The sequence below is a fragment of the Orcinus orca genome, chromosome 17, assembly GCF_937001465.1.
Source record: "Orcinus orca chromosome 17, mOrcOrc1.1, whole genome shotgun sequence".
In the NCBI taxonomy this organism is placed as follows: domain Eukaryota; kingdom Metazoa; phylum Chordata; class Mammalia; order Artiodactyla; family Delphinidae; genus Orcinus; species Orcinus orca.
In genome coordinates this window covers 14,986,772-15,012,174 of record NC_064575.1, presented here as the reverse complement: position 1 = coordinate 15,012,174, position 25,403 = coordinate 14,986,772, and the positions used below count along the sequence as shown (strand labels likewise).

Here is a 25,403-nt window from a genome sequence, read left to right as displayed (position 1 = left end):
GCATTTTTCTTTGATTTCTTTTTGTTTGTTTCCTTTAGATGGTAAACTCTTTGAGGGCAGGGTTATGTTGATCCTTGTTGTGTGTGCCAAGTTTCCAGTGCACAGTTGTACACACAATATTCACTGACGAGCTGTTGAAAAATTCGATGCAGCCTCCCCAAGTGTTTAGCATAGTCTGAGTAGTTTATGTGTTAGTTAAATCTGACTCAGTAGTTGGCACTCCTAGTGTTTCAAGTAGAGATGGCATACCTGCTTGTCTCTCACTAACATCAAGAAAGTACCTAATAGAAAAATCTTACCATGCAGCCTAATGAGAGATACTATCTGGACTTTGTGGCACCTAGAAGTTCAAGTCTAAAAACATCTTTAAAACAAATTCTTTGAAATATTTCTGAAGGTCCTGAACACTTCACTTTTGTGGCTATTACTAGGAATTAGTTGGTTGATCTCTGCAACTTCAATAATGATTATAGTAATTACTGTATTAGGTGCCTACTGTGGACCAAACCCATCCGTATGTGCTTTACAGATGTTTTCTTATTTACACTCTTAACAACTCAACATGGTCTATATTATTCCCAGTTTACAGATGAAGAAACTAAGAGAGGTTAAGTTATTCAGAATCATACATATGGTAAGTGACAGAAGTCAGTATTTGAATTATGGCCTATTTCCAAACCTTGCACACATTTACTATTTTTTAATACATCTCAGGGATGAAGATACTAGAGAAAAAGCTACTTAAATTCAAATATTGGTTGTAACTGTAAACATTTTGAATACTAGTAAATGCTCATATTGCTTTTATAGTATTGCTTATTATCATACAATAATTGATGTCATGCTTATTGAAATCTACAGTTTTTTGTACTTGGAATGAATACTACTTTATAAGTGAAAAGGAAGCAAGCTCATAACATTTATCAATGCCATGTGTGTTATAATAATTACTACTGTTTATCTTAAATATCAGTAAATCTTTTTTTTTAAATAAATTTATTTATTTTATTTATTTATTTTTGGCTGCGTTGGGTCTTCGTTGCTGTGCACGGGCTTTCTCTAGTTGTGGCGGGCCGGGGCTACTCTTCGTTGTAGGGTGCGGGCTTCTCATTGCGGTGGCTTCTCTTGTTGCAGAGCACGGGCTCTAGGCGCTCGGGTTTCAGTAGTTGTGGCTCGCGGGCTCTAGGCGCTCGGGCACAGTAGTTGTGGCGCACGCGCTTAGTTGCTCCGTGGCATGTGGGATCTTCCTGGACCGGGGCTTGAACCCGTGTTCCCTGCATTGGCAGGCGGATTCTTAACCACTGCGCCACCAGGGAAGCCCAGTAAATCTTTATAATAGGAATCAACTCATATTAATAGTCTTGACTAAGACCTAGAGTCATAATGGCTTTGTTGAAAGAAGGAGATTTCAGTAAGAACTGGTTATCAGTGTACCTAGATTTAATGGACAATGTGATAATTTTCTTAGGATTATATTTAGGTGATGTGATGAAATAAATAACTTATTAACAGTTTGTGGATAGATTATTCACTTGCTCATTTTGTGCACTTTTCAAAGCTTATATTTTTTAACTTAAGAGGAAAGCATTATCTAAGAATCGAATTTATAAAATACATTCTAGCTTAAAGAAAAAAATTCCTGATACAGCAATAGAAAATGTCAAGTCTCATAGGAAAGAATGCTGTTTTTTCTTCCTGTTTGGTGAAGAATGTCTTAGTGAGACTACTTCCTCTGTGAGGAAGAAAATGTATGTAGCACAGCCAGCTCTTCAGGTATCTCCTCAAATCTCTTTTGGATGAGTAATTTCTTGAATGTTCTAAAAACAGAACCAGAGTGCTGCTTTACAGTGTCCTCTGGCAGTTGAGGTGAAGTGTTTGGGATTCGTGTAGGAAGGGGTCTAGCTTCTTGGAGTTGGTCACAGTAGTTTCATAGGGGACTCTCCCAGCGCTTGGTGAAAACGTGGTCCCTTTAAAACCTCTCATTAAACAACCCCTGAGCCCTTGTAAACCAAGTTCAGTCTCCAAATCTAGTAAGTCTCTCTTTTCAGCCGCACGGGGCTTTGACTTCCAGAGGAAACTTGTCTCTTAATATTCACACAAACAGAGTTTACCTCTGGATGCTTTCTGCAGCATTCTCCCTGTGCTATGCAGCATGTGGATGACTCTCTCTAGAAAGCAGTTTTTTCAATACTTTGGACAGATCATTATTAACTAAAGGGGCCCACATTCAAAGCAGTGGTTCTTCAGGACTTTTCTGTGGAAGTTATAATCATCTACTGAACTGAGTATTTGGCTGCCATCGTATTATGCCCCAGCAGGGCAGTGTGTCATCAGAATCAGATTCGGACTCAGTTTAGGTCTGAGACCTACTGATTTTTCCTACAATCTTGGTTCCTGTCTGGAGAGCTTTTAAGACCGCCAGCTGTGTGGCCTGTTTGAAAGCATGAAGCTTGTGGCAGGAATGTGGCTTTACCCTATTAGTGTTGCAAAATCACTTCTTGTGTGGAGAATCTTGCTTTTCTCCTGCCTCCTATAGTCTGGTTTTAGATTATTTTTCTTGTGGTTTTGGTTTGTGAGTGTGAACTCATGGCTTTCATTTCCTTTATTCCTTTCCCCACCTTCACATAGACAGTGAGGAAGGGAATAATTATGAGATATTTTTATATTTGTTTACACTGTCAAGCTGTATAGGCAACTTCCCCTTTGTCTTATAGAAAATAAACTCAGGATAGTGAAAATATTTGAAATCATTAGTTTTAACTTGCCTTCTCAACAGTTCTTTCACTGTTTTGCTTTAAATATGGTTATAATTGAGAAGGTGTGGACGTTAAAGAATTAACCCACAAATGGCGCCATCCTTACATAACCACTTTTAGAGTTTTAGTGTATTTTCTTTTACGTCTCTAAGAGGTTATTCTATTTGTTTTGTATTTTAAGTGCTTTTACTGGGAATGAAATTCATAGATTGGAATTTTACCTCATTTTCTCAACCCTTTCTTTTCCTTAGAGGTGTTGAATGCCCAAAGAAATAGCCGAAATTAAAGAGGAAAAAATCCCAGATGGATGGACTTTTGTATTATCAACAAGCTAGGTGATCCATCCTTTATAACCAGTATTAAATATCTTACCCGATTTCTAAAGGATACATAATCAAGAAGTGATGGGTGAGGCGCAGTGCGCTGTCTTCATTAGCTCTCCACAGCTTCTCCACCTACCAGTATTTTATTGCCCTTGTCGGCAATTTAGGGCATTGAAATGAATGGAAGGGCTCTAGTGGCTAGGAATGAGTAGCGTCAGTCCACAGGGTTTATCATTTCTGTGCTGCCTCCAGATAAAAGGAAAGATGACTTGAAGGAAGTGTCCTCTGGAGAACACTGATTACAGGCCAGAGCTGCAATTTCTGTCATCTGCCCAGGGAGAGCGTATCCATGGGAGATGGCTGCGTTCCCAAAGTTAGAAGGCTGCCCAGAGGGACAGTGGTCTTCTTCCCACCTTATAACAGTACAGTTATAATATTCTAAAAAAGAAGCTTAACAAGTGATGAAAAATAGTTTCAGAGTGCTTAAATGTCAATCTTTTCCACTAGACTTACTTTTTAAAAATTATATTTTACATTTAGGAAATAAATGCTGCTGGGTTCCATATTTGAAGAGCATTTCAAGACCCTCACTTCCCAGTGTTTTACTTGGGATGAACATGTTTCCGGGTTTGGGTTCCAGTTTAGCAGAGTGCAGGTTTCTTCAGTTGTTTCTCTCGGAGAGGCTTTTTATGCCATGGAGTTTGGGTACTTTCATCTTTTTAATGTGACTTTCCAGAAAAATGCTGTTTGTTATTATTTCTTAAGTGGTTTTAGATGTGTAGTACTCCTTAATCGAGTACTTGAAGTCTCAACTCACTTGTGCAAAGGTGACTTTTATTCACTCTGTAGCAGAAAATAGGATAACTGTAGGTTGGTGAACATACCATACTTTGATACCTTTTTGTGAGTCTTTTTGTGGTATTCTGTGCTTAAAACATGACTTGTTCATGTATTTATGGACAAGCAAGTAGCTTTTGAAATTTACGCTGTATCTGAGAGCTGTTTATGGCCTGGTTAACAGAATGACCTTCTGAATTCTAAAATAGATATAAGAGAGAGGGGGTGGGGAGACTTGTGTAAATATTTAAGGATTAGAAAGAACTGAAATATCTAAAATCTTCTAGGCAACACTGCAGACTGCTTCTATTTCTAAAAAAAAAAATTACTTTGATCTACCTTTAAAAGCAAATACATGACTTATTCTGCTATAATTTCTTTCATTTTTAAACCAAAATTTGATTTGTGTGTTACATAAGCGTTAAGTTTCATATATGTGAGGGGAAGGGTGAGGTTTGAGACTAGAACCCACAATCTCTTATTTTTTCAAAATAGCTCTTTTCAGCGTCCCATGTTACCATTACCAGTGACAAGTCATGCCTCTTTGCTTGGAGTGGTAAGTTATACCACTTTTAAAATACCATTACTAAAAACTTAGCTCAAGTTTCTAAGCTGCCTTACATTTTCAAAAGCATTTGAAAGTATTTTTGGACGTGCTAAACATTATTAGTTGGAAGTACAAAGGAAGTGTGTTTGGTTAATTTGTATTAGGGAACTCAGAGTTGTCTGGAGGAAGGGTTAGAAATGTCTAATTCCTTTGGGACTTAAATAAACTCATCTAGTGTCATAAAATCATGAGCACAAGATAAATTCAGATTAGCTAATTAGCCTTTGCCTCAGAGTTTACTATTTTATAAATAGGGCAAAACCCACACTTAGAGTTAACTTTCATACTGCTGTTAGGTGAACTGGGCATCAGTGATAAGGTGATTAGTCTTACCTTTACTATAAACGTTTGCTCCCCATTTTGGACACAAATCCCTATAAGGGTTTAAGATTGGTTCCACTGTTATTTCTCTAATGAACATTTTCCCCCGATTACCTGTCTTTGCTAATACACTTGCATCTGAATTGAGAGCTTCCCTCAGATTCTTTAAGCATCAGTTCTGGGTATTTGATTTAGTGTGATAACTGGAGGAAACCTGTTAATATGAGGTCATTTGTGTCACCGAGAGTATATTTTAAGATGATGAGAAGATTTTTTGCCATAGTTCTCTATTCTGAGTTGCTATTGATTCTAAATACAATATCAGATTAGCAACTTTTCAGGAAAAAATAAAAAGAAGCACTGTCACATTGCAAGTAACAAGTTGTAAGATACTTCATTTTTTCAGAAAATATGAAAATGTGTATGGGAAATATGTATGTTTCCTTACTTGGGAAGTAAGGACAAACTATAGTAATTTTGTGTTTTATTTAGCAAATGATTGTATTTTTTAAATGTACGGAAGTATTTTCCAAGAGGGGTTCATCGGAACAAAAGTGCATTAGAATCTCCATTGTTATTTTTTAAAAAGTCTGAAATGTGTGTCGATCAACAACTTTGTGAAATGCCACATTAAACTTAAAAAGCTTATGTGTGTTAAGTTCACAAATATTCCAACACTTGTTTTACTATGGGCCCCTTTTTGTCAAGGAATATACATCAGTTTAGGAAACTTTGACATATGGTAATATTTTTATTATGTGTTTATTAAGCTACTGGGTTTTTCAATTCCAGGAATCTTGAAAATAATTCTGAAACATAAAGGCCTAAAATTGTGTTATATTGAGGATATTTAAGACACATGACATTGCGATTTAAAGAAGCAATCTAGCCATTTAAAAGTAGCACCGTATTTTCTTCCTTTTTTACTAGTATGTAATTTATTTTGTAGTTCTCATGGATTTAAAAGCAGCTTTTCTGGAAATATGAGCACTGAGCCAGAAGTCAGTAGATCTGATTTCTAGTCCTTTTTTGGCTGAGACTTTAATCAAATCACATAACCTCACCTAGACTCCCTTTTGACATTTGCTGAATGCACGTAATATTTACAGACTCGGGCTACCTCCGGGAATTGTTGTAAAGATAAAGTAAGGGAAAAAGAATCTATCTGTAGATTATCTGTAAGATTAGGGAAATAATTGTGCTTTAATTAAGGAAGTGGAAGTTGGGAGTGTCTTAAAACCCTGTTTGTTAAGAGATATGGGGATATATGTATAACTGATTCACTTTGTTATAAAGCAAAAACTAACACACCATTGTAAAGCAATTATACTCCAATAAAGATGTTAAAAAAGATGCTATTTGTTTAGAGGAACGGCTCTTTATTTGAGGTTGGTAGACTTTGTTAGAGTTGAGGTAGACTTTGGAGACAATTGTGCCCCTCTCTCTTCTTGTCATTGAGGAAACTGAGGGCTCGGGATGGTAAATGATTGGCCTTGAATCTCATTGGGGGACCCAGGAAGACGACCAGGTCTCCTGACGCACCCACACGGCAATCCTGGCCTTCAGACCCGTCTAGGAGAGGGAACAGTGACCTGTTAAATCAGATATTCCTGCTGTGTATCTTCCTCCCAGATGTTGTTTTACTTTTTATAATGGAATGTTAGTATTATTTTTAAGTTCCTAATTATGTTCTTGTTCAGTACTCTGTTTTGAATTTTATAGTGTACTGGATAAAATATTAATGAATTACTTTTTAGCCGTGAGAATTTTTATTCTTCTGTGTCATGTTTTAAAAAAGAAATTCTGACACATTACCACGTAATGTGCTAAAACCGAAATTATGAGAGAAAAGATAAACACAAGGCAGTTTATAAGTTAGGTTACTGTTTTACTATTACTTACCTTTACTGTTTTGACGTTTAGAGCATGTCGAATTTGTTAACATACCCACCACCATACCTCCTCTAATGTTAGGAAGAAAAAAATGGGAAGATACGTTTCTCCGTGACCGCTCTTGAAAACGTTATCCTTTTTTCTTTGCCTCAAGTGCTTAGTAAGACAGAAAGTAGCATTGCTTGTTTTTATTGGCCACACTTAAAAAATAAGCGAGAAATAAATGTCTTATCAGTCAGCACACATTTGCGGAGTACTTTGTACAGGGGCATTGTGCTCGGTGCTGATGATTTCTAAGACATGCTATGTACGGTCTTTTGCCCAAGGGGCCACGCACACACTTCTTTGCCACTTGATTCTTTTACAATGTGAGATCAAACGTTTTCCTGTATTTAAAAATACCTGAGAGAAGAATTCTCTCTATTTGTGTTCTTTTCGGCTTCATGTGAAATTTGAATAGAGAAATACTGCAAATAGAAAAAGAGTGAATAATTTTAGAACCCTGAGAATAATATTATGAAAGGTTAAATTGTCTATGCTTTAATAAAAGAAGCAGTTAAAATTACTTTAGTCACTGGAATAGTAAGTGTTTCTGTTTAAACTCTAGCCACACACCTAGACAGAAATAAATCTTGTTAAAACAGCAGCTCACTTCGAACCTTACTTGCTTTGCTCATTCTGGGTTCCCCAAACCTTGACTACAGTAAAGTAGCAAAGTTCTATTCGGCCTGTTTGTAATAATATCTTTAAAAGGTTCTTTAACCTGATACTTTATGAAGAAAAAATAAAAAGGATTAGTTACGCATGCCTTGAATTTATAGTCTAAAATGAGAATCTAAACATTTGATTATACTACAGTTAACTGAAGCATGTTTTGTTACTACAGACTACAAATGCCCTTTTGTGGGATTTTGATTCAATCTTCACTTCCTTCTCACAGAAGAACTCAAACCCGGGGTCACTTTATGAGATTGGTCTGCATTTTGATTTGATCTGAATTGTTGACTATGTTATCTTTGTGAAAAACATTAAAAAGTATGCAAGAAGACACTGAGATACATAATACTTTATAAGTTCCTTGAAGTCAGGTCTTTTTTTTTTTTTTCTCCTTTTAAACCATCTCCAGAGCCTGTGTATTTCCCTGTTTATAGGTCTTGGTAGTATACATATTTGCTGGATAAATGAATGAATGGATTTATATTTATCTTTATGCATCATAATCCTCTTTTGTGTCAGATGCCATTCTAGTTTCCAGCTAGTCTGCCTGAGACATTTCATTTTTGTTTTAAAGTCTTTATTAGTATTTATAAAAAGGAATTAACTTTTATTCTGGTTATCTGTTGCTTAAAATAACAACTTATTATTATCATCTCATCATCGTGTGGATTAGGAATTTGGACAGGGCATAGCCCGGATGGCTTGTCTCTGCTCCATGGTGTCTGGAGTCTCAGCTGGGATGACGAAAAACTGTTAGGGGCTAGAGAACAGCGGGCAGCTGGCTGGGCATCTCATTCTCTTTTTTGGACGACTTCTCCACATGGCGAGGTTTGGCTTCCTTACAGTACGGTGGCTTCGAGGTAGTCAGGCATGTTTAGCAGCTCAGGACTGTGAGATAGGGGGGTTCCAGTGTTCCAGGCTGGAGCTTCAAGGCTCTGCAGTCCCAGAATATCACTTCTTCTGCCGCAGTCTGTTGGTCCAGCCAATCACTAAGGCAGCTCTAGTTTCAAGGGAAAGGCAGTTAAACTTCATTTCTCAATGAGAGGAGTATCAAAGAGTTTATTGCTATCATTAGTCTTCCATAGTTCTGTTCTTGATGTACTATTTGTCATCATTATTATTAACCTTATTAGGCTGTGGTTTATTCTAGGATGTTCAGCAGAATGTCTACTTCTAAGTGCTTGGGGGCCTGATGATAGCTCCTCTCTTCCTGTCTCCATGCTGTAGTTGTGACTTGACCGCCTGAGTACCCTTAGTCCCAGACCAGAGAGACAGACAGACAGATGGACAGACAGACAGGCAGGCAGACAGAGAGAAAAGTGTTAACGTTTCTTTGGGTAGAAACAAGAACTTCTTGAATGGGAGTTCATGCTCAAAATGAGTTTTCCCCATGGTGCCAGAGGGGAATTCCTATATGTGTGTGTGTGTGTGTGTGTGTGTGTGTGTGTGTGTGTGTGTGTGTGTGTTTAAAATTTCATAGTAGGTAGGCCAGTGTGGTACCTAGAGATTTTGGTTTCATATACTATTAAAAAATTTTCCCCAAATCTAGGGAATTCACATAGGATTGCCAAATTTTGAATTTTGTCAAGTCATTACATGAAAAAAAAAAAAATCTACTACCACCTTTTAAGAAAATAAAAGGAAAATTTAATGCCACAAAATAATAAGCTCATAATCTAATAAAGGAGAATCCTCAAATTTAATAAAAAACTTAGTTTTATGGAAAATAATTTTAATAGAAAATTAAAGCACTACATTTTTTTTTTCCACTTAGGTTTAAACCTGGAAAAGCTTTGTTTTTAAGCTACACGCAGAGAGACAATTTGGGAACCACTGGTAGAGCCTTATTTTGATTTGTCAATTTTTAAAAAACAAAAGCTGTACACAAATGATTTTTTAAATCACATTTTATGGCTATATTTATTACGTAAGTAATGGGGAAAATTAACTGGTGTAATGGCCCTTATGAAAAGCACCCGTTTCAGTATATGTTACTTAGATTCCTTTTCAATGCAGAAAGATTTTAGTTTCATTAGGACCTATAACACAAAATCAGATTTACTAACTAAATATAAATAAAACTACCCAATCAGTAAGATTTAAATTATCAGTACCATGCAGTGTTGTCTGGCTGTGACAAGCCTGCTGTTTACAACCTGCTGAGGTCAGGTACCTTTGAGTTCAGCATATACTACTATTGGCTGTGTGACAGTATTTCACATCCCCCCCCCCTTATTTTTCCTTGAACTTATAGAAAACTTTGTCCCTCAACACTTGATATCAAAGACATTAAAATAATACTAGTCTCTAATCCAATTGTAAGCACAAATCCAAGTACTGAAATTAAGTGGCAGTAAGCTGTCAGCTGTATAATGGTCATCCATATGAATTAGCAGACCCCTATGTTGAATAATTTAGATTGTCATCGGAAAGAAAATACGACATGAGAAAACTTCATGGACATTTATATGCATTCGTAGTCTTTGGAGCTCCTAGTTTGAGGAAAAATTCAGCTACAATAGCTGTTTTCCTAGCTGTCTCCCACCTTAGCTTTTAGAATCGTATTTTCTTTTTTAAATGTGATTCCTTGTGTCAGATAAAGTCCTCAATTTGTCATAGCCTTTAAGTTTTTTCCTTCACTCTCTTTTATGCTACAACATCATAGTATTTCTTCCACTTTCTTTGCTTATATAAGCACAACAAGCCAATAATTGAATAATCTTGTTAGTGAAACATTTCAGGGCAATTCATTGGGTGAATTCACTGGGTGAATTGATGCTTGGGGCTGTTTTTGTAGTAGCTGGCTGTTAGAAAGCACCTTCTTGATATCAGATCTGTTCTTCTGGGGAGAATGAGGAAGTGGGTGAACCAAGAAATGCAGAGGAGTGGAACCTGGCTGAAGGAACCAGGATGGAAACAGCGGGGGCGGCAGGGGTGTGGTGTGTGGAGGGAGAATGGCGGTCTTGAGCTCAGAGAGACCTAGATGCCACTAGCAGGTCGTCCTCTTGCTTTAAACTGAGGAAATCACTTAACTTCACTGACTTTCACCTTCCTCCTCTGCAGAGTGGAATTGATAGATGCCTGTTTATGGAAAATATTAAAAATAATGCTTGTAAAATTTGTATCAGAGTCGCTGACACCTGATATTTAACACAAGGTGGCCCTCCTTGCTGTTCTGTGTTTAGCACGTTAGACCTCTCCTCTCCAGATCTTTCAAGTTCTATGTGTATTTTGTATTGTTAGATATTTTATCTGAAAATTCTAGATTCACAACTAATTAACAGGCTTCTCACATACTTTTTTGGGTACATAATGCCCTTCTTCGGTGGGAAGGCGGACACATATTTTTTTTTTTTTTTTTTTGCGGTGCGCGGGCCTCTCACTGTTGTGGCCTCTCCCATTGCGAAGCACAGGCTCCGGACGCGCAGGCTCAGCGGCCATGGCTCACGGGCCCAGCCGCTCCGCGGCATGTGGGATCTTCCCGGACCAGGGCACGAACCCGTGTCCCCTGTATCGGCAGGTAGCTCTCAACCACTGCGCCACCAGGGAAGCCCCGGACACATATTTGATGATGATTTCCATAGCACACAGTTCAGACATGGTGGCAAGGCCAGCATTTTTAGGATAATATTTGTTTCTGGGTTCATAGAAATTCCATTAGTCAAAGGGAGTACTGCCATTGTCAGGAGAGGCACTAATCTCTTTGAGCCTCAGTTTTCCATCTGTAAAACTGAGTAATTACAATAGATTATTTCCAAGCTTCTTCCAGACCTAAATTTTGAGGCAAAATTGTGCTATTGCCACAGGATTCAGTTTTCTCCATTTGTTCCTCAATGTTTTTGTCAAAACCCAGACACATAGCAAAATGAAAAATTGCATTTTAAGTTTTTTAGCAAAATGGGAAACTCTTTATCAGCCCACACAATGAATCAAATTTCTGATGAAGTATCTTTTTTGATAATATTTCTCCTGAGTGACTGTTGGAACCATGGATTGACTCTGAAGTCATACAGACAGAGAGACAAATACTAACGGTACTCCAAGGATAAGCTGTCCATTTTGCTCTAAGTTGCGGTGCTTTTCTCCTAGTAGTCTAGCGCTCATTTTTGGATACGATATTCTTTCCAGAACTCTGTAAAATATCGCTACACTTAATTATATCACATAAAATTGGAATTTTACTCAAAGGAAAGGGGAAAAACATATCTGTGATATAAAATTATGGCTGTAAACACATATTATACACACATAAGCTGTTTTCAGTTTGAAAAAAAATACCATTGTTTTGGTGCTTGCTACTTTTTTTTGTCTTTAGTGGATTAGAGCTGCCTAGTCAGAGTGATAGGAACATAGGACCTGGAGTCAGGAGCCACTGGTTTGATGTCCAGCTCTGTCGCACATTCTTTGATTTTAGACAAATTGTCTTACCTCTTCTTGTCTATAAAATGGGTATTATATAACACCTTCCTTTTAAAGAAGACATTCTCCTACCCTCCTTCATACTGAGTATGGTTTTTTTGTTTTGTTTTAAAGAATATTCCCTTCATTATGTTGAAATGATGATTATCTTAATGTGGTCCTACAGTGTTGAAAGCCATGGCCTCCCTGGACGTGGTGGGAATTGACAGTGACAGTCGTTTTGGGGAGAGGCTGGTTCTCAGGGAACAAACTCAGAAGACGGGCTTTGGTGGACAGAAGGTTTGTGCTGGTCCCTGTGACGTGGTTTTTGAGGGTACTGCTGGGTATTGGGGGTTAAACTATAGACAGATCATATAGTTTTAATGTTACTTCTGATTCACTTCTTTTTGTTACCCTGCAATCCTGAGGTAATATACCACCTTGTCTGTGTTGCACTTGGGGATATGAGGGGAAGCTTCTCGGCTCATTTTGTAGCAGTCAGAGTAGTCCTTGCATCATCAATTGGGGGAAAATCCAAGGAGAAGGTGAGCTTCTGAGAGGAGTTCACAGTCTTATTCCCTCCCCCGGAGTAGATTTTTTTTCTCTGTTGTTAATATTTGCAGCGTATATATTTTATTTTATTAAGGAAGGTAGACGTTTCCTCTCAAGCTGATTTATTGTAAAAAATAAATTGATAATCAGTGGGCATCTTCTACTATTCTGGTGTATACAGTAGGCTTCAGTACCTGTTCTTGTTTCACTGAGAATGATAGGGAACATTTAAGGCAAAATGATCTACGCTATTGGGAGGAAAACAGTTAAAATTCTACTCATAGTTTTTGGGAGCCTTTTATTTTGGGGGGACTGGTTGGTTGTCTGGTTGGCATGTTCTAGTCTTGGTGGGAGCCATCCCTGAGCCTTTTATTTTTGTTTAAGGAAGATTAATTTCTGCCCAATACATTATTGTGTCTTTTCTCCCTTCTAATTCTATTCAAGGTTGTTATTGTGTGAATTTTGGGGCTGAGCGCCCTAAAGACCCAGGGCTTCTGCAGGAGAGTTGTTTAAAAGTCCCTAGTCCAGCCTCAGGTTATCTTCTTACTCAGAGGTGGAGGAAACCTTACCCCTTGCCCTCAAGATGCTCACAGCCTAGAGGGGAAGAGAAATTTTAGCATAAGGTAATCATGATAGTGATCATTTGCACACACTGTGTCCAAATCGTTATTTCCTATTCACTTGTCAACACTCTAACTTTCTCCAGTCTGCTTTACGTCTTTATCATTCTGATGAAACTCTCCTTAGGAAGGTCATGGGCAATTTCTGCTTGCGAACCCGAATGGAAACTGTGCAGTTCTCACTGCTGAGTATTGAACAGTGTTGTCCACTCTCCCCTTCTGGGAACTCCCTCTCTCAGATTCTGTGCTGCTCTCCCTCCTGTCTCTTAGGTAATTTCTTCTCATTCTCCTCCGCTAATTCCTTTCCTACATAATTTTTCAAAGGAGGAGTTCCTTAGGGTGTCTGAATTCCAGATTCCCAGCTCTTTGTCCTTTAAACCATATCTATGGATTTAAATGCTGTCTTCAGGTTAGTGACTTCAAATTTAGTATCTTTAGTCCTCTCCCAAATTGGAGTCATGTATATTCAACTACATGTGAGGTGAATTTTTCTTCTAGGTCTTTCTCTGTGCAAGAATATTACTCTTTGGAGAGTCACTGTTTTTATTACTCTTTGGAGAGTTACTGTTTGATGCTGCATTCCTGTGTTGGCTCTGATCATAGTCGGTGAGAGACAGAATTGAAAGGAATGGTTGTATGGGATGTGTGAAATTGATGTTATCATTATATCATACATATCAACTGTGTATGTCGACCTACCTGTAGCTTAGTTTTTAAATAGAGGATATATCCTTTTCTATATATCTATTTTAATTATGGCTTATGAATTTTTTATATTTAGTATGGATGAAAAGTTATGAAGTCATAAATCTCTACGCTTAAAATTGAGGTATAGTTGATTTACAATATCAAGTTTCATGTGTATAACAGTGATTCACAATATTTAAAGATTACACTCCACTTCGAGTTATTCTAAAATATTGGCTATATTCCCTGTGCTGTACAGTATATCCTTATTTATTTTATATGTAAGTAGTTCATACTTCTGAATCCCTTACCCCCCCCCCTTGTTATTTTCATAGAAAGGCATTTTATTTTTTTAAAGTATTATTTTTAATTTAATTTTATTTATTTATTTTTAAATTTTTGGCTGCTTTGGGTCTTCATTGCTGCGCGCGGGCTTTCTCTGGTTGCAGCGAGCGGGGGCTACTCTTCGTTGTGGTGCGTGGGCTTCTCATTGCGGTGGCTTCTCTTGTTGCGGAGCATGGGCTCTAGGTGAGCGGGCTTCAGTAGTTGCAGCACACGGGCTCAGTAGTTGTGGCTCACAGTTTTAGTTGCTCTGCAGCATGTGGGATCTTCCCGGACCAGGGATCAAACCTGTGTCCCTTGCATGGGCAGGCAGATTCTTAACCACTGCGCCACCAGGGAAGTCCCAGGCATTTTATTTTAAATGTAGCACTGTAGCATGTCAATCACAAACTCCCAATCTATCCCTCCTCCCCCTCCTTCCTCCTGGTAACCATAAGTTTGTTCTCTAAGTTTGTGAGTCTGTTTCTGTTTTGTAAATAAGTTCATTTGTATCATTTTTTTTAAGATTCTGCATATAAGCCATGTCATGTTTGTCTTTGTCTGATTTACTTCACTTTGTATAATAATCTCCAGGTCCATCCATGTTGCTGCAAATGGCATTATTTCATTCTTTTTTATGGCTGAGTAGTATTCCGTTGTATATATGTACCACACCTTCTTTATCCATTCATCTGTCGATGGGCATTTAGGTTGCTCCCATGTCTTGGCTATTGTAAACAGTGCGGCAATGAACATTGGGGTGCATGTATCCTTTTAAACCATGTTTTTCTCTGGATATATACCCGAGTCCCTTACCCCTATCTTGCCCCTTCTCCCCTTCCCTCCTCCCCCTTGGTAACCACCAGTTTGTTCTCTATATCTGTGAGTGTCTTTTTTGTTATATGTTTTGTTGTTTTAGATTCCTTGTATAAAGAATTTCATTGGTTAGGAGTCATTGTCTGAACTCTTTAAACAAAGAAAACATAAGCTTGTGTGAAGTATATATAGAAGTTAATCAGTTAACTTATAAATTATTCTTCTGTAGATTAGATGTTATTTTTAGCACCATTAACTTAATAATAGGGAAAGAATTTTACCTTGCATGTGTGGTACACATTCTTTACATTAAAACTTTTTAGGACATTTTATATTATATAAAATATATGTTATATATATATCAAATACCATGTCCTGTTCAGTAATCTGAAGTAGTTCTCATAGTTAAGTTTTTTGAAGGTATAGCTCTCCTCTTGATGTTATATGATTTGAAACATGCTGAGTTAAGGGTATGTTTTATGTTCAGTTGTTTGGGAGTTTTTGTGCTTTTAAGCAAAAAGTGGAAAAATAAATTATTGTATTAATCATACATTTTGGGTTTACGCTTGTGGTGGGTATATGTTCAGATATGCTTGGCTGGGACTGTTGAAAAATCTCAAGTAATTTGATCAGTACCTCTAGCTTTTTCTTCCTTTCCCCATGTGTCCTCTTCATTTCTATCAACCTGTCTGACTGGCTTGATGACTGGGGTGATGCTGGCTAAATAACAAAGAAGACCAATAATAGGACCTCTGTTGGAACATGGTGTATGGTGGCCGTATGGCTCCCCTTTGGCTAGTCATCTCTTTCCAGTAGCACGTGCCATGTACTCTGTTGTCCATCAAAAATCAAGTTAGTTGTTACGGTCGGCAAATATATTTTCATTTGCATACCAACACTGTTGTTGATGACTTCCTTTAACTGGAGTGACAACTTTGAGAAAATAGTGAGGCTACATTTGAGTCAGGAAGAAATAAGGTCATGATTTATTAACAAGTGTCAGCCAGGGGTGAGTGATGTGGGGAATATGCTGCTCTTATTGGCACTACACCAAAAAACTCAAGGAGGCCGTTTTTAGGCTGATCACATTTTGGGCCATCTTTTTCAAATTAAGTTGGCAACAGTGATAACATTATCAAACTTTCCGTAATAGCCTAGCGGGTAAGAGCATGCGTGAACTCAGCAGGCAGACTCTGTGTTCAAATCCAGGCTTTGCTGCCACATCAGCTCTGTGACCTTGGACAAAGTATTTCACGTCTCAGTTAAGTTTCTAAATCTACAAAATAGTGATGATAGTGGCAGTACCTGCCTCATAGGGTTGTTAGGAAAATTAAATTAGGTAACACGTTTCAAGCCCTCTGCCCAGAGCTCTCACGAAATAAGCATTCATTGAATGATAGTTATTGTTGTTATTCGTGGTTGTGTTAAACCAAAACAGCAAGATACGGTCCCTCCTCATCCTACTAGTCAGAAAGTGCTCTCTTAGCTAGTATTACAGATGTCACTTCATTTTCTTCCCGGCTTACTTTCCTTCCTCTGGCTCTGTTCATAACTATTCATTAAAAATAATAATAAAATAAAATAAAACATTGAGCACATCTCTTCCTAACTCTCTCCTGCTTTTATTTTATTTATTTTATTTTTGGCTGTGTTGGGTCTTCGTTGCTGGGTGCAATCTTTCTCTAGTTGCAGCGAGCGGGGGCTGCTCTTCACTGCGGTGCGTGGGCTTCTCATTGTGGTGGCTTCTCTTGTTGTGGAGCACAGGCTGTAGGCGCGCGGGCTTCAGTAGTTGTGGCACATGGGCTCAGTAGTTGTGGCTCGCGGGCTCTAGAGTGCAGGCTCTGTAGTTGTGGTGCACAGGCTCTGTAGTTGTGGTGCACAGGCTTAGTTGCTCTGCAGCATGTGGCATCTTTCCGGACCAGGGCTCGAACCCGTGTCCCCTGCATTGGCAGGCAGATTCTTTTTTTAAAAAAATTTTATTTATTTATTTATGCTGTGTTGGGTCTTTGTTTCTGTGTGAGGGCTTTCTGTAGTTGCGGCAAGCGGGGGCCACTCTTCATTGCAGTGCGCAGGCCTCTCACTATCGTGGCCTCTCTTGTTGCGGAGCACAGGCTCCAGATGCGCAGGCTCAGTAGTTGTGGCTCACGGGCCTAGTTGCTCTGTGGCATGTGGGATCCTCCCAGACCGGGGCTCGAACCCGTGTCCCCTGCATTAGCAGGCAGATTCTCAACCACTACGCCACCAGGGAAGTCCCTCTCCTGCTTTTAAAGAAATCACAACCTGTAGCTTTAATGCTGCCAGCAATCTTTTTAATGAGTGATGTAGGCTCAATCCCGATTTCTTTCTCTCTTTTTTTTTTTCTGCCTCAAAGTAATGATGTGTAACTTGTGCTAGTTGATGCTCTACTTGACAAATGCTCACACCACCATTTGCTACTAGAACTACTTTTAGTCCTTAGATCCCTTTACTCACACAGTTAGCTATCACATAGGAAGAAAGAGCAGGGACACAGAGGTACATTTTAAAAAATAATTTAAAAATTTTAACCATTAAAATAATTGAGGTATAATTTGCATACCACTTTAAGTGTATTAAAAGAAGAATTTTAGTAAATTCTTACAGTTTTGTGTGTCTCATGTTTCTTATACGTCTTTCTTTAGCATCACCACAATCCGGTTTTAGAATAATTCTATCCGCCCCAAATGTGTCCATTTTCGGTCAAGTCCCCACTTGTGTTCCCTGACCCAGGATACTATGGATCTGTTTTCTGTCTCTGTAGTTTTGCTTTTTCTGGAAATTTCAAATAAATGGAATCATGCAGTATGTTGTCTTTGTGTCTGGCTTCTTTCTTTAGCAAGATGTTTTCTGAGACCCTTTCATGTTGTAGCATACATCAGTAATCCATTCCTTTTTATTGTTGAGTGGTATTTTCATTGTATGAATGTACCACATTCTGAAAAATTCATTCTCCAATTGATAAACTTTTGAATCGTTTTCAGTTTTTGGCTATTCTGGATCTAACGGATAGGAACATTCAAGTACAACTCTTTGTATGGTCATCTGTCCCCAAGAGGAATGAAAACACACCTTGGTGTGAAATTGTTGGGTTATATAATGAAAAACTTCCAAACTGGAAAATGGCTGCTGTACCATTGCACTTTCCCACCAGCAAAGGATGAGTTGTGAGGGTTCTAGTTTCTCCATATCCTTGGCAGCACTTTAGATATTTTATTGGATAGGCTATGGTATTTTGTTTTGGTTTTAATTTCCATTTTCCTAATGACTAATGTTCAGTACTTTTTTGTGTACATTGGATGTCTTCACATATTTTGCTCATTTAAAAAAGTTGAATTATCGGGGCTTCCCTGGTGGCGCAGTGGTTGAGAGTCCGCCTACGGATGGATGCAGGGGACACGGGTTCGTGCCCCGGTCTGGGAAGATCCCACATGCCGCAGAGCGGCTGGGCCCGTGAGCCATGGCTGCTGAGCCTGCGCTCCGCAATGGGAGAGGCCACAACAGTGAGAAGCCCACGTACTGCAAAGAAAAAAAAAAAAAAAGTTGAATTATCTGTTTTGTTATTGTAAGAGTCCTTTATATATTCTATATACATCCTTTATTAGATAGTTATTTAGCTCTTTATATATTCTAAATACATGTATGTTATCAGATAATTATTTTGCCAATATTTTCTTTCAGTCTGTGGCTTTTTGCTTTCTATTCTGTTGGGTTTTTTTTAATACGTCTTTATTGGAGTATAATTGCTTTACAGTGTTGTGTTAGCTTGTGTTTTCATTTGTTAAATGATTTCTTTTGAAGAGCAAAAGTTTTAATTTTAAAGGAATTCAGTTTTGTGTTTTTCTTTTATGGTCTTTAAAAATTTTTTTTTCCTCTATGCCTTTAGGTGTCATACCTAAAATTTTTTTTCCTAATCCACAATAATTTTCTCCAAGTGCTTTCTTCCACGAGCTTTGTAGTTTTAGTTCTTACTTTTGGATCTATCATCCTATCTGTTTTGTGTTAATTTTTATACAAGGTGCGAGGTAAAGGTTGAGGTTCTTTCCCCCTCCCCCATATGTATAATCAGTTTTTGGTACCATTTATTGAAAAGACTGCCCTTTCCTCATTGAATTACTTTACCACCTTTGTTGAATATGAATTGATATAAATGTGTGGGCCTGTTTTTGGACTCTGTTCTCTTCCGTTGTTTATCCTTATGCCAGTACCCTACTGCTTTGATTATTATAACTTTATTGTAAGATTTGAAGTCGGGTAGTATCTTCCAGCTTTTGGTGTAGTCTTAAAGTGGTCCCCATTCAAAACTTTCCCAGCAGGCTCATTGTTTATACATCGTCTGGGTGGTTATGGGCAGATGACACTATTAAGACATCTCAGGGAAAATCAGTTTTACTTCGGGTAGGGTGGGCCTGACATTACCTGTCACTTTATTGAGTTACCTGTCACAGCTAGCAGCATTTAGCAGGATCACACTTGCCATAATCATAATTATGTGTAATGCCTACCATGTACCAAGTGCTTTATGTAATTATCTCATTTGATACTTCCAAGGTGCTGCAAAGAGGACATCATCATCCTCATTTTATAGTTGAGTCCACAATAACATTTCCTAGGTCACACACCTAAGCAGCTGCTAGTGATGGAACAATATTAACAGCAGCAGTATTCACATGAGAAAGCCAGGTTTTGAAACCTCACCTGTTCGATGGTCTTAATCCTAGGTTCTCTCAACTGCTCCAGGCGGCCCTCTTCATGGAGAGGAGGTTTATCTCTTTAGTTTATACAGTGGAAATAGTAGTGGTAGTAAGAGAGAAAAGGATGACATGCGTGTATCCCTGCCTTTTCTTGCAGTGTTCCTGTCTTTCCTTCTGTCAGTCTGCCGGTGACAGAAGGCCCAGGGCGGTCTTCCCCTCTCCATCCCTTGAAACTCCTAAAGTAGCTTCCTGAAAGCTATCTGGACTCGTAGATGAGAAGGGGGATGCCGATTTATTATAGGTGGTCAGTGCCCGTACTTCTGCTTTAAATAGCTATTTTTTTCCTTTAGTGACTTAGAAAACATTTTATAATTCTATGTTTATAAGTATTTTGTTAATTCTTCTGGTTTAAAATGTTACACCGAGGTATCATACTATACTGTGGAAATGATTCACATCTTCTATCTTCATGTCCATGTGTATCTTACTTTAGTTTGGATTCATTAGCACTTTTTCCTCATTATATTAGCACATTCATAAAAACCTTCTGAGTGGTATAGATCAAGCAATAATTGTTTAATATCATCATTCACACTCACATCACAAGTTTTAACTGTTGACTGTTGCATAGTGTGATGTCCTCGAGCACATTAGTTGTTGGTATAGAATTAGAATGGGTTTAAGTAGGCCGGCAGTGCTGGAAAGAATGGATGACCCCTGTTACGTAACAGTTTACTGCTAACCACTCACAGGCTGCCACTTGAGGAGAACCCATTTGTTTTATTTACTGCGATAACCTCTTATCTGCATACAGATTTCCTTTTGTTTTTCATGAATCATCTCTGCCTAATACCCTAGCTGCATTTCTTTACCTGTGATGGTCTCCAGATTGATCAGGTCCTGGCAAAAACCAAAATGCATTTTTTTCCCATTTCTTTCCCCTTTATGAAATCAGATGTTGCTAGTGCCCTAGAAAAAATGGCAGTTTGGGTTATTAAATTAACATTAGCTTTTTTCTACGATTAGGTTCTATTTATTATTCTAAAGAGTAAAGGGCGCATCAGAAAGTTAATACTCTTAAGTCTGATAATGAATCAAAGTATGAATTATTACTGATTGGTGTCACCTGAAGGAAAAAAATGCAGTTGTAAAAACATTCCTTGAAGCTGATTAAATCTAGTAGTACATACTAGTTAACATAAAGACATACTACTACTAGTAGCAGTCAGGCAGTTTTTCTTAGGTCCATAATATACACAAGAGTGGTAAACATTAATCCACATAAAATATGATAGGCACATATTGGTTGTGTTCGTATTACTGACTGTGCATCTTGGAAATAAATAAACTTCTTTGGTACAGTGGAAGTGATCCTTGTGTGGATCAGAGAAAGTGCTGCACAGTCCTTCATGGCTAAGTTCTTTGTTCTCAAAGATACACACCCAGATGAATCTTGGTTGCCCTCATTATTGAAAATGTTCAGTTCTTCCTTTTCTTATCCACTCTTACTCATGCAAATTGTCATATATAGCATCATTTTTTTTTTTTTTGGCCGTACCACGTGACTTGCAGGATCCTAGTTCCCTGACCCGTGGTCAAACCCGGGCCCCTGGCAGTGAGAGCAGCAAGCCCTAACCACTGGACTGCCAGGGAATTCCCTATAGCATCATTTTTACATCATTTTACACAAGATTTTTTTTTGAGATGAATTATTCACTTTTAAACGTCTTTGTTTAAGCAATCATGACATAGGTTTTTATTTCAATAATTTCAAGCCTTTCTATTCCATATAGGCAAACTATAAATCACAGCAAATTAAGATCAGTATGTGAACTTAATTAATTAATTAACTTGTTCATTCATTCATTCATTCAGCAAACATTTCCTGTGTACTGTGTTACTGTGGGCTGGGCATTGGGCTAGGAGTGCAGTGTGGAAATGGGTAGCTCAGGCGTCCTCTGTTTTTATTCAGCTTTCAGTGCTGGTGATTAGACAGGCAGCTACCAGGAAGTGTAATAAGTGTTACGGCGGGCACTCAAAATTTGTTGGGTAGACACCTCATAATTCACACTGAAATGTAGCCTTATGTGTCTTACATTAGTTTGTACAAATAGAAGTAAGGTAGCAGGTCGTCTTCTCGATTTACCATGCAATTTAATGGAGAGATGTTATTAATGAGTATTATTTGTATATTGGTTGTAAAAAATCACATCCACTCTAATGAGTCTAACAGGATTCTGCATTTTTTTTTTTATAAACTTATTTATTTATTTATTTTTGGCTGTGTTGGGTCTTCCTTGCGGTGTGCGGGCTTCTCATTGTGGTGTTTTCTCCTGTTGCGGAGCACGGGCTCTAGGCACGTGGGCTTCAGTAGTTGTGGCACATGGGCTCAGTAGTTGTGGCACACGGGCCTAGCCGCTCCGTGGCATGTGGGATCTTCCCGGACCAGGGCTCGAACCCGTGTCCCCTGCATTGGCAGGCGGACTCCCAACCACTGCGCCACTAGGGAAACCCGGATTCTGCATTTTTTATTCATATTTGTTTGTTTCTTTATATTGCAGATTTCTCTTGGATTTGGCTACAACTTTATAGATCTTCTGCACTGTGTACAGGCACAGGTGAGTTTAAAAGTAAGCTTTTCTGTTGGTATATTTTGATTTTTAAGTAAAATCAAACATTTAAAATTATACTATTTATAGTTTAGCAAAATAATACGTAAGTAAAATGAATATAAATTTTAAAAGTGTTGTATATTTGTCTACATTTGTTTTATTATGAAAACTCACTATGAATGTGTTGGAAATGGTATTTGGAGGTAAAATGACCATATCTGTTTATCAGTGTTTACTGTGTGTATTTGGGAAGAGTTTACATTTACCCATTGGATGAGGTGAATTATCATTTCATAGCCTAGCAAAATGTTTGCATTTATTTTTATATGTAAATAAAAAATTACTTGCTGTAGATTTTGGCATCAAATTTCAGTCTTATGTGGGTAGATTTAATGAGCAGGCCTTTCTGGTCCAACCAGTCTGAAATAGCTTCTCAATCACTCCTTATCACACAACCCTGATTTATTTTTATCATAATGTTTATGAACATGTGATGTATTCTTATTTTTAGTTTCCCCTACTAGAATATAAGCTCCATGAACATTGGGGCCATTTTTCTCTTATTGAAAACAGTATCCATAGCCCTTAGGATAGTGTTTATTGTATGGGAAAGACTGAATAAGCGTTTGTTACCGTAATTATTGGGTAATACATAGTAAGAATTTAGTTATATACAGAGTAATTGAACTCTGCATCTGTAAATACAAAATAGAAATAGCTCCTTATACTTATTTCTGAATATGAATTTATATCAGATACTTTGAGTATATCGCTCATAAATGTTCAGAGAAATTACCTGTGTTACATATTTTATGTACTCAAGTATGATTAATCAGGGTAGAATTCAGAGGATAATGCTTCCAATTCTGTATTTATTTTGTCACCACCGTAGTAGGTTCTTAGGATCAAGTGACGGGTAAACCTGAAGCAAGTGTGGGAGCTTCTCACCTCCTTACTCCATCATGCTACCATTTGGAAATGTTTTGTGTTATCTTTATGGAGAGCAAAGTATCAACATATTTGACATTAGTTGTCCAGTTTTAATCTCTGAAAGCCAAATAAACTAAAAATTTCCCACTACCTGTCACTTCATACAAAATGTAATTTACTTAGGTTATTTTATTTTTGTAGATTGGGGGGAATTTTGGGTCATTTTTCTGCCCTCTGTATTGATGTTTGAATTCATTATCGAAGGAACCACCCATTTCCTTTTGTCTTTGGCAGTTTTCTTTAAGTGTTCCAGGATGTTAGTCGCTACTGTTGGGTTCATGTCTTTTGTTTTTCGTATGTGTTGTTTTTTGATCTGTTTCACCTTCTTCAGGCATTGGTTTCTCCTTCCGCCATCATGGTTTTTCATTTATAAAAAGAACTAAGTCTGAACTTCAGGCGTTTTTTTTTTTTTTAAGTAAAATTTTAGGAATTACACAGCCATTTCTTATTCACATCTAATTTACAAGTGCAATTTGCAGAGACTCCTTCGATAACACTAATAACAGCAGCTACTACTTATTGCTCCCTCACTGTGAGCCAGGCATTATATAAGTGCTTTTCATTATCTTCAGAATAACAGATAAGGAAATTGAAGCTAAGAGAGGTTAAGTGACTTTCCCAAGGTCATATCAAGTAAGTGGCAGTTTGCCACTCTGAAGACTTTGATCTTAACCCCTGAGCTCCATTTTCTGCCTAAATAGCCGTGCATACGAGCATATTTGTGGCAATAAACGTAGTATAGGAAAATCATATTTGAGGACTTAAAAATTAATTTTAAAATCAAATATTATTTTGCTTATATTTCATTAGTAGGTCTTAACTGCTAACCTTTATTTCAAACTGAAACATGATGACTCATTTGAAATTTAATGATGACCTAAACAATTTAAAGTTCTACCTTGGCACTTTAATTTCATACTCACTTTTGGGGGGCAGGTACCTGGCAGACAACCATTTGGATTCCTTTTTTTGTTATAAACATGGTATGCTATGAATCAGCATTCCTTCTCCCTTGCAATATTAGAAACTTCAGGTTATGAGTGGCATCTGTGGTTTGTTGGATGAATCACTTTTCCTGCAGAGAACAGGTTGTGTGAAATATTGTGACTATAGAATTACTTAGAACCCTTATCTTGGAAGGTGTAATAATTTATGTCTCTGTGGGAAATATTTTAATTATTTAAGAAACGAAGTGACATAGCTTTGAGGTAAAGCAGGGTTGGTTCAAATATAATTTCAGCTTTCCTTGTTTAGTTTATTTTCAAGGCTGAGTAGGAGATGTTATATAGAAATATTTTGAATCTTAAATGTACAATATTGTGGACAAAATGTTCTTGAAGGCAGTGTTGTTGAATATAGCTTAAAATTTTGATTTGAAAACATGATTAAGTATGCTTCGTCACACTTTCCTAGGGATTCTATCTGTGAGTGTAAATGCAAATTCCAGGTTTGAGTATAGGGAAATGAAATTCTGTAGTTTGAATTTAAAAAGACAAAATTTATTTAACAGGCTGAACTGTGCTTCCTAATCTACAGCTATATCAGTGTTTCCACTGCAGTCTCACATTTTAAGCATTTTTAAAGTTGGCCAATAAAATTTTGTCAGAATTGATAGTCAAAACAGGAGCAAGTGTTAGATAAATCTATTTGACAGTATAGCCTTGAAATGTAATTTTCCCTTTGCCATGGAAACCTGAACTCACTGTGGATTCATATATATTTTGGATTTATTTATAAGTACATTTTCTCTATGTTAGAGATATCTGGGGTGAGAGGACAGGGTGACATGGGTGAGTGAAGAATTGTTCACACATACTGGGTAGAGCTCAACTCTTCAATACTAACATGTAGAGAGAGTTCTCCAAAGTACAATAAAGCATCATATACTTCTTGTGATACTAATACATTTTGTTGTTAAATGCTAAACATTATATTAAACGTATCAAGACATAAAAGAAATTATGTCCATATTGGATATGGCATGATTGAAAGTACATTTCAAATGAATAGTTGTTGGATTTTGAATTCCCTCTTTGTTCATAGATGTGAGAAGATTTGTGATTAGGTGTCTGATTTAACTGAGAGTGTATAAATTCCCATGAAGACGGACAGCTTGATTTGAGCTACAAATCTGAGATTGTGAGCAGTGTCCCCTGAAAATCAGTATTATTCTAAACAAAATTTAGTAGATTTAACTATATCTCTTTTGCTTTAGGCAGAAATCTGCCAGCATTTAGTTGTGTT

At 37.6% G+C, this 25,403-nt stretch overlaps 1 protein-coding gene across 18 annotated transcripts in view; it reads left to right on the top strand.

Annotated features, from left to right (window-relative positions):
• The window catches only part of NCOA2 (nuclear receptor coactivator 2), a 272,679-nt gene that overhangs the window by 77,948 nt on the left and 169,328 nt on the right, over window positions 1–25,403 (top strand). For 12 of the 18 annotated variants that reach the window (XM_033407126.2, XM_004280587.4, XM_033407121.2 and 9 more), the window contains exon 2: window positions 22,119–22,175. The gene's annotated coding sequence lies outside the window, so the exon portion shown is untranslated. Of the gene's footprint in view, window positions 1–614; window positions 635–12,131; window positions 12,153–22,118; window positions 22,188–25,403 lie in introns of those variants that run through there. The other 6 variants (XM_033407122.2, XM_049700456.1, XM_049700454.1 and 3 more) reach the window with 3 other exon arrangements.